At 42.2% G+C, this 10,111-nt stretch overlaps 1 long non-coding RNA gene across 1 annotated transcript; it reads right to left on the reverse strand.

Annotated features, from left to right (window-relative positions):
• Window positions 1-825: 825 nt before the first annotated feature.
• On the reverse strand, window positions 826-8,995 carry LOC144799824 (uncharacterized). The gene is made up of 6 exons (XR_013603882.1): window positions 8,912-8,995; window positions 8,090-8,182; window positions 5,342-5,434; window positions 4,527-4,619; window positions 1,780-1,872; window positions 826-1,057 (listed from the first exon to the last, which is right to left on the reverse strand). It is a non-coding gene; the product is annotated as an uncharacterized LOC144799824 (long non-coding RNA).
• Window positions 8,996-10,111: the final 1,116 nt, after the last annotated feature.

Consider the following 10,111-nt stretch of genomic DNA (forward strand, 5'->3'; position numbering starts at 1 on the left):
GGATTGATAATATGCCCTTGTGAATAACCATAGCAGCCCAGGTTAACACCAGAACCTGGGCTGCTATGGGAAGTTACAAGGGCCTATTATCAAGCATATTATCGCCACTTTATCGGCAGTTTCCTGCCGATAAAAGCAACGATAATGTATCGCCTTTCGTATGTAAAGCTTTCCTTTTTTTTGGTGTAGCAGTTGTACTCTCTTCGCATGGTCAGCGTCGTTTCGAAGTTCACATTTTCTTTTTCTTCAAGTTCAACAAGCAAACCTTTCGTTATATCAGTTAGTAAATCTGTCGCTTTCTTTTCCCGGTTCGTGTGATTCATCCGGTGCTGTACTTTTGTACAGTATTAATAGTGATATTTTTTATATATTTATTTGAAAGGTAGTGCCGAGGCGCCAAACGTTGATTACGTACTCCGTCCACCGCCATTTTAGTAGTTTCTCATTGTTGTATTTATTATATCAGTTAGTTAGAACTCAGTAGTTTTCAATCCTAGTCTTGAATATCTTACTATAGTATTTCAACATTATTTTTATTGTGGACCGTCATACCCCTCCCCCACAAAATAAAAGAAGTATGTAGTTTTTTTAATTAACTTTTATTAAACAATAAATATAAACAAAACTCAATTATAACTATATTAGAACTGGCAAAAAAACTTAAACAATGTTATAAAGAAATTGTGAAATTGATTCCAAAAGGTGTCCGATTGGTAATCTGCAAAAGAAAAAAGAAAATTAAAGTTTTGAATTATGTAGATGTGAGTATATGAGCTGAAGTATTAGAAGTTGTGGTAACTCTTCAGTTTTACGTGTGCAGTGTGACTCCTATACTGTTCTGTTATAGTGCCGCGTTCAAGTGGTGTCTATATGGAAGTGCCTATTGCGTTACTGACGCCCGTTATGACGACTTATTTCTAATGCATTCCTATGAAGGATTTGTAGATCTAGGCCTCTGTGCTTACCGTTGTATAAACCTTGTGGTCAAACACTGCAGGCACTGGATGCACAACTTCAGGTGGGCTGATCTTCTACACGTCCAAGAAGACAGCAGTGTCTAAGTATAAGAGAGATAGAGAAATGATGTCACAGAGAGTGAATGAGAAAACATTAAAACTGTGTCGCAGAGTCTGAAGTTGAGATTTTTTGTTGAACCAGACGTAGATTTACTAGCTCCTTGCATCACTTTACCCATGTTAAAAGTGACTCAAAAGTGGCGTGATAAGGTTGATGATCTGTTTGTCAGACTGTTGTAACCTATCTGTTGTCATTGCTCGGAGGTAATTATAGATTTAACAGAGAAGCTGCGGTACACTACGCACTCTGGGCCATAATATCAAGCCTGGGTGACAAAATTATCGCCACTTTATCGGCAGGAAAGTGTCGCTAAAGTGGCGATAATGGGTTTGATAATATGCTCTATGGAATCCCAATCGAAGCTCATGTTAGATGTCCTTCACATCTAACATAAGCTTCGATTGGAATTCAATAGAGCATATTATCAATCCTATTATGGTCACTTTAGCTGCAGTTTGCTGCCAATAAAGTGGCGATAATTTTGTTGCCAAGGTTTGATAATATGGCCCTCTCTCCTTTCATTAATAAAAGTTACACTACAGTTTTACGAGTGCAGTGTACCTGGTACATTTTACTTGTTATAGTGCCGCATTCAAGTGGTGTCTATATGGAAGTGCCTACTGCGTTACTAATGCCCGTTATGCTGAATTATTTCTAATGCATTGCTATGAAGTATTTGTAGATCTAGGCCTCTGTGCTTACCGTTGTATAAACCTTGTGGCCAAACACTTCAGCCAGTTAGATTGACAACTTCATTTCAACAATTCTTCTACACGTCCAAGCAGACAGCAGTGTCTAAGTTTAAGAGAGAAAGAGAAATTATGTCACAGAGAGTGAGAGAGAGAGAAAACAACAATAAAACTGTGTCGCAGAGTCTGGAGATGAGATTTTTTGTTGAACCAGATGAGGATTTACTAGCTCCTTGCATCACTTTACCCATGTTAAAAGTGACTCAAAAGTTGCGTAATAAGGTTGTGGATCTGTTTGTCAGACTGTTGTAACCTATCTGTTGTATTTGTATTTGTATTTGTATTTGTATGTTGGATTTATATCGCGCCAATCACCTACAGGTCTCTAGGCGCTCAGAAATCGATGGAATTCATACAATAACTACATACAACACAGAGGGGTAGTGCAACAGCCTACAATGCACCCAAAGCCCTCCCAAACAGCCATGTCTTTAAGGACTTTCTGAACCTCAGAAGATTCACCTATCTGCGTAGTGCCTCCGGCAGCTTATTCCATAACTGAGGGACCAACACAGAGAAGGCTCTCCCTCCCTTAGTTACCAATCTGTACCGAGGACAGATCAGCAGCTGAGAATCCGAGGATCTAAGTGTTCTTTTTGGGCTGTACACATCCAAACGATCTTTGATATAGGCAGGTGCATGGCCATAAATTGCCTTATGGGCCGTGCATAGACTCTTAAACTCTACCCTCTCTTTTATGGGGAGCCAATGTAGGCTCTGCAATAGGGGAGAAGCTTTAGTCCTTCTAGGGAGTCTAAAAATCAGTCGCGCCCGTCGTTCATCACGACCTGCAGTCTATTTGTCAGAGTTTTTGGGAGGCCTAGATAGAGGGCATTCCCATAATCTAGTCTTGAGATAATGGTTGCCGCTACGATTGTTCGCAATATGGCCTGAGAAAGAACGAGGGCTAGCTTACGTAGCTGCCTGATGATATTCGTGCAGCTCCCAACGACAGAGGAGATTTGGCTGCCCATTGACAAATCACAGTCCAGATTAATCCCCAAACTCTTTACAATTGCACTCGGCTTTGGGATTGGACCTAACTCCTGTGGCCAGTAAAGATCGCTCCAAGGTGAGGTGGTCGATGGAATTACCAATACCTCAGTCTTGTCTGGGTTGATCTTCAGCAGATTTCCCGTCATCCACCCGACCGTGCACCTCAGAATATTCTGTACTTGGGACTGCACGGCCTCAGTGTTATCGATACTCAGCACAAGCTGATTATCGTCAGCATAATTAAAAACTCTGCAGCCCATGCTGGCCAGAGACACAATCAGAGGCTGAAGATATAAGTTAAATAGCAGTGGGGACAGTGCGGAGCCCTGGGGCATCCCACACCCTAAGGTCCCCACATCTGATGTCAGATCCCCCAGTGGTATCCTCTGTGTCCTTCCCGAAAGAAAGGATTTCAGCCACTTAAAAGCCACACCTTTAACCCCGAAGTTGTCAAGTCTTTCCAGGAGCATGGCATGGCTGACAGTATCGAACGCCGCTGACAGATCTAAAAGAAACAGGGCGCTCGATTTCTTGATGTCAGCCATGCCTCTTAGCTCATCCAGCACCGAAAGCATCACCAGTTCGGTGCTGTGATGTGCTCGAAACCCTGCCTGTCGCTTGTGGAGTAGATCATGAGACTCCACGTGAAGGGATAAAAACTTCAGGACGTGCTGTTCTAAGATCTTGGAAAGAAAAGGCAGCTGGGAGATTGGTCTATAGTTCTTCAAGACCGCAGGATGGTCACCGGGTTTCTTCAATAGAGGCCTAACACACGCTTCCTGATAGGTAGATGCCCCGTTTCTAAAGATCCATTAAGGAGGGAGATAATACGCTCCTCCAAAATGGGACGTGCCACGCGGAATACACCAGGGGGGCACGGGTCAGCTGGGGAACCAGATTTAGTTCTACCCATCAATTGCTCTAAACTCAACGCATCTATCTCTGGAAACTCCATGATAGTACGGTCCGTGGAGTTATGAGAATCAGGGTGTAGGACAAGTCCATTCACCGTGTTACTTTTTATTTCCAGGATGATGTTTTCCACTTTTTCTAGGAAGTATCCCTGAAGGGTATTACAATCTATGATAGTTTCTGAGCTTTCCGGTTTCTTACTCAGCTCAGCTAAGATTTTAAAAGTCTCTTTCTGAATATTCCCAGCCTTGTTTAGACGAGACTCATAGTGCTCCGCCTTGTCACTGCTCGGAGGTAATTATAGATTTAACAGAGAAGCTGCTGTACACTACGCATTCTGGGCAATAATATCAAGCCTGGGTGACAAAATGATTGCCACTTTATCGGCAGAAAAGTGTCGCTAAAGTGGCGATAATGAGTTTGATAATATGCCTATGAAATTTCAATCGAAGGTCATGTCAGATGTCCTTCACATGTAACATGAGTTTCTATTGGAATTCTATAGAGCATATTATCAAACCTGTTATGGCCTCTTTAGCGGCAGTTTGCTGCCGATAAAGTGGCGATCATTTTGTCGCCAAGGGTTGATAATATGACCCTCTCTCGTTTCACAAATAAAGCTAATACTACAGTTTTACGAGTGCAGTGTACCTAGTACATTTAATTTGTTATAGTGTCACGTTCAAGTGGTGAATATACGGAAGTACCTACTGCGTTACTGACGCCCGTTACGCCGAATTATTTCTAATGCATTCCTAAGAAGGATTTGTAGATCTAGGCCTCTGTGCTTACCGTTGTGTAAACTTTGCGCCCAAACACATTAGGGAGTGGAGTTCACAACTTAAGTTGGGCTGATCTTCTACACGTCCAAGCAGACAGCAGTGTCTAAGTTTAAGAGAGAAAGAGAAATGATGTCAGTGAGAGCGAGAGAAAACAACATTAAAACTGTGTCGCAGAGTCTGGAGTTGAGATTTTTTGTTGAACCAGACGTAGATTTACTAGCTTCTTGCATCACTTTAGCCATGTTAAAAGTGACTCAAAAGGTGCATAATAAGGTTGTGGATCTGTTTGTCAGATGTTTGTAACCTATTTGTTGTCACTGCTCGGATGTAATTATAGATTTTACAGAGAAGCTGCTGTACACTACGCATTCTGAGCGATAATATCAAGCCTGGGCTACAAAATGAATGCCACTTTATCGGCAGGAAAGTTCCCTAAAGTGGCGATAATGGGTTTGATAATATGCTCTATGGAATCCCAATCGAAGCTCATGTTAGATGTCCTTCACATCTAACATAAGCTTCGATTGGAATTCAATAGAGCATATTATCAATCCTGTTATGGTCACTTTAGCAGCAGTTTGCTGCCCATAAAGTGGTGATAATTTTGTTGCCAAGGTTTGATAATATGGCCCTCTCTCCTTTCATAAATAAAAGTTACACTACAGTTTTACGAGTGCAGTGTACCTGGTACATTTTACTTGTTATAGTGCCGTATTCAAGTGGTGTCTATATGGAAGTGCCTACTGCGTTACTAATGCCCGTTTTGCCTAATTATTTCTAATGCATTGCTATGAAGTATTTGTAGATCTAGGCCTCTGTGCTTACCGTTGTATAAACCTTGTGGCCAAACACTTCAGCCAGTTAGATTGACAACTTCATGTCAACAATTCTTCTACACGTCCAAGCAGACAGCAGTGTCTAAGTTTAAGAGAGAAAGAGAAATGATGTCACAGAGAGTGAGAGAGAGAGAAAACAACAATAAAACTGTGTCGCAGAGTCTGGAGATGAGATTTTTTGTTGAACCAGATGAGGATTTACTAGCTCCTTGCATCACTTTACCCATGTTAAAAGTGACTCAAAAGTTGCGTAATAAGGTTGTGGATCTATTTGTCAGACTGTTGTAACCTATCTGTTGTATTTGTGTTTGTATTTGTATTTGTATGTTGGATTTATATCGCGCCAATCACCTACAGGTCTCTAGGCGCTCGGAAATCGATGGAATTCATACAATAACTACATACAACACAGAGGGGTAGTGCAACAGCCTACAATGCACCCAAAGCCCTCCCAAACAGCCATGTCTTTAAGGACTTTCTGAACCTCAGAAGATTCACCTATCTGCGTAGTGCCTCCGGCAGCTTATTCCATAACTGAGGGACCAACACAGAGAAGGCTCTCCCTCCCTTAGTCACCAATCTGTACCGAGGACAGATCAGCAGCTGAGAATCAGAGGATTTAAGTGTTCTTTTTGGGCTGTACACATCCAAACGGTCTTTGATATAGGCAGGTGCATGGCCATAAATTGCCTTATGGGCCGTGCAAATACTCTTAAACTCTACCCTCTCTTTTATGGGGAGCCAATGTAGGCTCTGCAATAGGGGAGAAGCTTTAGTTCTTCTAGGGAGTCTAAAAATCCGTCGCGCCGCGTCGTTTATCATGACCTGCAGTCTATTTGTCAGAGTTTTTGGGAGGCCTAGATAGAGGGCATTCCCATAATCTAGTCTTGAGATAATGGTTGCCGCTACGATTGTTCGCAACATGGCCTGAGAAAGAACGAGGGCTAGCTTACGTAGCTGCCTGATGATATTCGTGCAGCTCCCAACGACAGAGGAGATTTGGCTGCCCATTGACAAATCACAGTCCAGCTTAATCCCCAAACTCTTCACAATTGCACTCGGCTTTGGGGTTGGACCTAACTCCTGTGGCCAGTAAAGATCGCTCCAAGGTGAGGTGGTCGATGGAAGTACCAATACCTCAGTCTTGTCTGGGTTGATCTTCAGCAGATTTCCCGTCATCCACCCGACCGTGTACCTCAGAATATTCTGTACTTGGGACTGCACGGCCTCAGTGTTATCGATACTCAGCACAAGCTGATTATCGTCAGCATAATTAAAAACTCTGCAGCCCATGCTGGCCAGAGACACAATCAGAGGCTGAAGATATAAGTTAAATAGCAGTGGGGAGAGTGCGGAGCCCTGGGGAATCCCATACCATAAGGTCCCCACATCTGATGTCAGATCCCCCAGTTGTATCCTCTGTGTCCTTCCCGAAAGAAAGGATTTCAGCCACTTAAAAGCCACACCTTTAACCCCGAAGTTGTCAAGTCTTTCCAGGAGCATGGCATGGCTGACAGTATCGAACGCCGCTGACAGATCTAAAAGAATCAGGGCGCTCGATTTCTTGATGTCAGCCATGCCTCTTAGCTCATCCAGCACCGAAAGCATCACCAGTTCGGTGCTGTGATGTGCTCGAAACCCTGCCTGTCGCTCGTGGAGTAGATCATGAGACTCCACGTGAAGGGATAAAAACTTCAGGACGTGCTGTTCTAAGATCTTGGAAAGAAAAGGCAGCTGGGAGATTGGTCTATAGTTCTTCAAGACCGCAGGATCGTCACCGGGTTTCTTCAATAGAGGCCTAACACGCGCTTCCTGATAGGTAGATACCCCATTTCTAAAGATCCATTAAGGAGGGAGATAATACGCTCCTCCAAAATGGGACCTGCCACGCGGAATACACTAGGGGGGCACGGGTCAGCTGGGGAACCAGATTTAGTTCTACCCATCAATTGCTCCAAACTCAACGCATCTATCTCTGGAAACTCCATGATAGTACGGTCCGTGGAGTTATGAGAATCAGGGTGTAGGACAAGTCCATTCACCGTGTTACTTTTGATTTCCAGGATGATGTTTTCCACTTTTTCTAGGAAGTATCCCTGAAGGGTATTACAATCTATGATAGTTTCTGAGCTTTCCGGTTTCTTACTCAGCTCAGCTAAGATTTTAAAAGTCTCTTTCTGAATATTCCCAGCCTTGTTTAGACGAGACTCATAGTGCTTCGCCTTGTCACTGCTCGGAGGTAATTATAGATTTAACAGAGAAGCTGCTGTACACTACGCATTCTGGGCGATAATATCAAGCCTGGGTGACAAAATGATTGCCACTTTATCGGCAGAAAAGTGTCTCTAAAGTGGCGATAATGAGTTTGATAATATGCCTATGGAATTTCAATCGAAGGTCATGTCAGATATCCTTCACATGTAACATGAGTTTCTATTGGAATTCTATAGAGCATATTTTCAAACCTATTATGGCCTCTTTAGCGGCAGTTTGCTGCCAATATAGTGGCGATCATTTTGTCTTCAAGCGTTGATAATATGACCCTCTCTCGTTTCACAAATAAAGCTAATACTACAGTTTTACGAGTGCAGTGTACCTAGTACATTTAATTTGTTATAGTGTCACGTTCAAGTGGTGAATATATGGAAGTACCTACTGCGTTACTGACGCCCGTTACGCCAAATTATTTCTAATGCATTCCTATGAAGGATTTGTAGATCTAGGCCTCTGTGCTTACCGTTGTGTAAACTTTGCGCCCAAACACATTAGGGAGTGGAGTTCACAACTTAAGTTGGGCTGATCTTCTACACGTCCAAGCAGACAGCAGTGTCTAAGTTTAAGAGAGAAAGAGAAATGATGTCACAGAGAGTGAGAGCGAGAGAAAACAACATTAAAACTGTGTCGCAGAGTCTGGAGTTGAGATTTTTTGTTGAACCAGACGTAGATTTACTAGCTCCTTGCATCACTTTAGCCATGTTAAAAGTGACTCAAAAGTTGCATAATAAGGTTGTGGATCTGTTTGTCAGACTGTTGTAACCTATTTGTTGTCACTGCTCGGATGTAATTATAGATTTTACAGAGAAGCTGCTGTACACTACGCATTCTGAGCGATAATATCAAGCCTGGGCGACAAAATGAATGCCACTTTATCGGCAGGAAAGTGTCCCTAAAGTGGCGATAATGGGTTTGATAATATGCTATATGGAATCCCAATCGAAGCTCATGTTAGATGTCCTTCACATCTAACATAAGCTTCGATTGGAATTCAATAGAGCATATTATCAATCCTAATATGGTCACTTTAGCGGCAGTTTGCTGCCCATAAAGTGGCGATAATTTTGTTGCCAAGGTTTGATAATATGGCCCTCTCTCCTTTCATAAATAAAAGTTACACTACAGTTTTACGAGTGCAGTGTACCTGGTACATTTTACTTGTTATAGTGCCGTATTCAAGTGGTGACTATATGGAAGTGCCTACTGCGTTACTAATGCCCGTTATGCTGAATTATTTTCAATGCATTGCTATGAAGTATTTGTAGATCTAGGCCTCTGTGCTTACCGTTGTATAAACCTTGTGGCCAAACACTTCAGCCAGTTAGATTGACAACTTCATGTCAACAATTCTTCTACACGTCCAAGCAGACAGCGGTGTCTAAGTTTAAGAGAGAAAGAGAAATGATGTCACAGAGAGTGAGAGATAGAGAAAACAACAATAAAACTGTGTCGCAGAGTCTGGAGATGAGATTTTTTGTTGAACCAGATGAGGATTTACTGGCTCCTTGCATCACTTTACCCATGTTAAAAGTGACTCAAAAGTTGCGTAATAAGGTTGTGGATCTGTTTGTCAGACTGTTGTAACCTATCTGTTGTCACTGCTCGGAGGTAATTATAGATTTAACAGAGAAGCTGCTGTACACTACGCATTCTGGGCGATAATATCAAGCCTGGGTGACAAAATGATTGCCACTTTATCGGCAGAAAAGTGTCGCTAAAGTGGCGATAATGAGTTTGATAATATGCCTATGGAATTTCAATCGAAGGTCATGTCAGATGTCCTCCACATGTAACATGAGTTTCTATTGGAATTCTATAGAACATATTATCAAACCTATTATGGCCTCTTTAGCGGCAGTTTGCTGCCGATAAAGTGGCGATAATTTTGTCGGCAAGGGTTGATAATATGACCCTCTCTCGTTTCACAAATAAAGATAACACTACAGTTTTACGAGTGCAGTGTACCTAGTACATTTTATTTGTTATAGTGTCACGTTCAAGTGGTGAATATATGGAAGTGCCTACTGCGTTACTGACGCCCGTTATGCCGAATTATTTCTAATGCATTCCTATGAAGGATTTGTAGATCTAGGCCTCTGTGCTTACCGTTGTGTAAACTTTGCGCCCAAACACATTAGGAAGTGGAGTTCACAACTTAAGTTGGGCTGATCTCCTATATCTCCAAGCAGACAGCAGTGTCTAAGTTAAGAGAGAAAGAGAAATTATGTCACAGACCGTGAGAGCGAGAGAAAACAACATTAAAACTGTGTCGCAGAGTCTGGAGTTGAGATTTTTTGTTGAACCAGACGTAGATTTATTAGCTCCTTGCATCACTTTACCCATGTTAAAAGTGACTCAAAAGTTGCATAATAAGGTTGTGGATCTGTTTGTCAGACTGTTGTAACCTATTTGTTGTCACTGCTCGGATGTAATTATAGATTTTACAGAGAAGCTGCTATACACTACGCATTCTGAGCGATTATAT

Source organism: Lissotriton helveticus, chromosome 12, assembly GCF_964261635.1.
Source record: "Lissotriton helveticus chromosome 12, aLisHel1.1, whole genome shotgun sequence".
Taxonomy (NCBI): domain Eukaryota; kingdom Metazoa; phylum Chordata; class Amphibia; order Caudata; family Salamandridae; genus Lissotriton; species Lissotriton helveticus.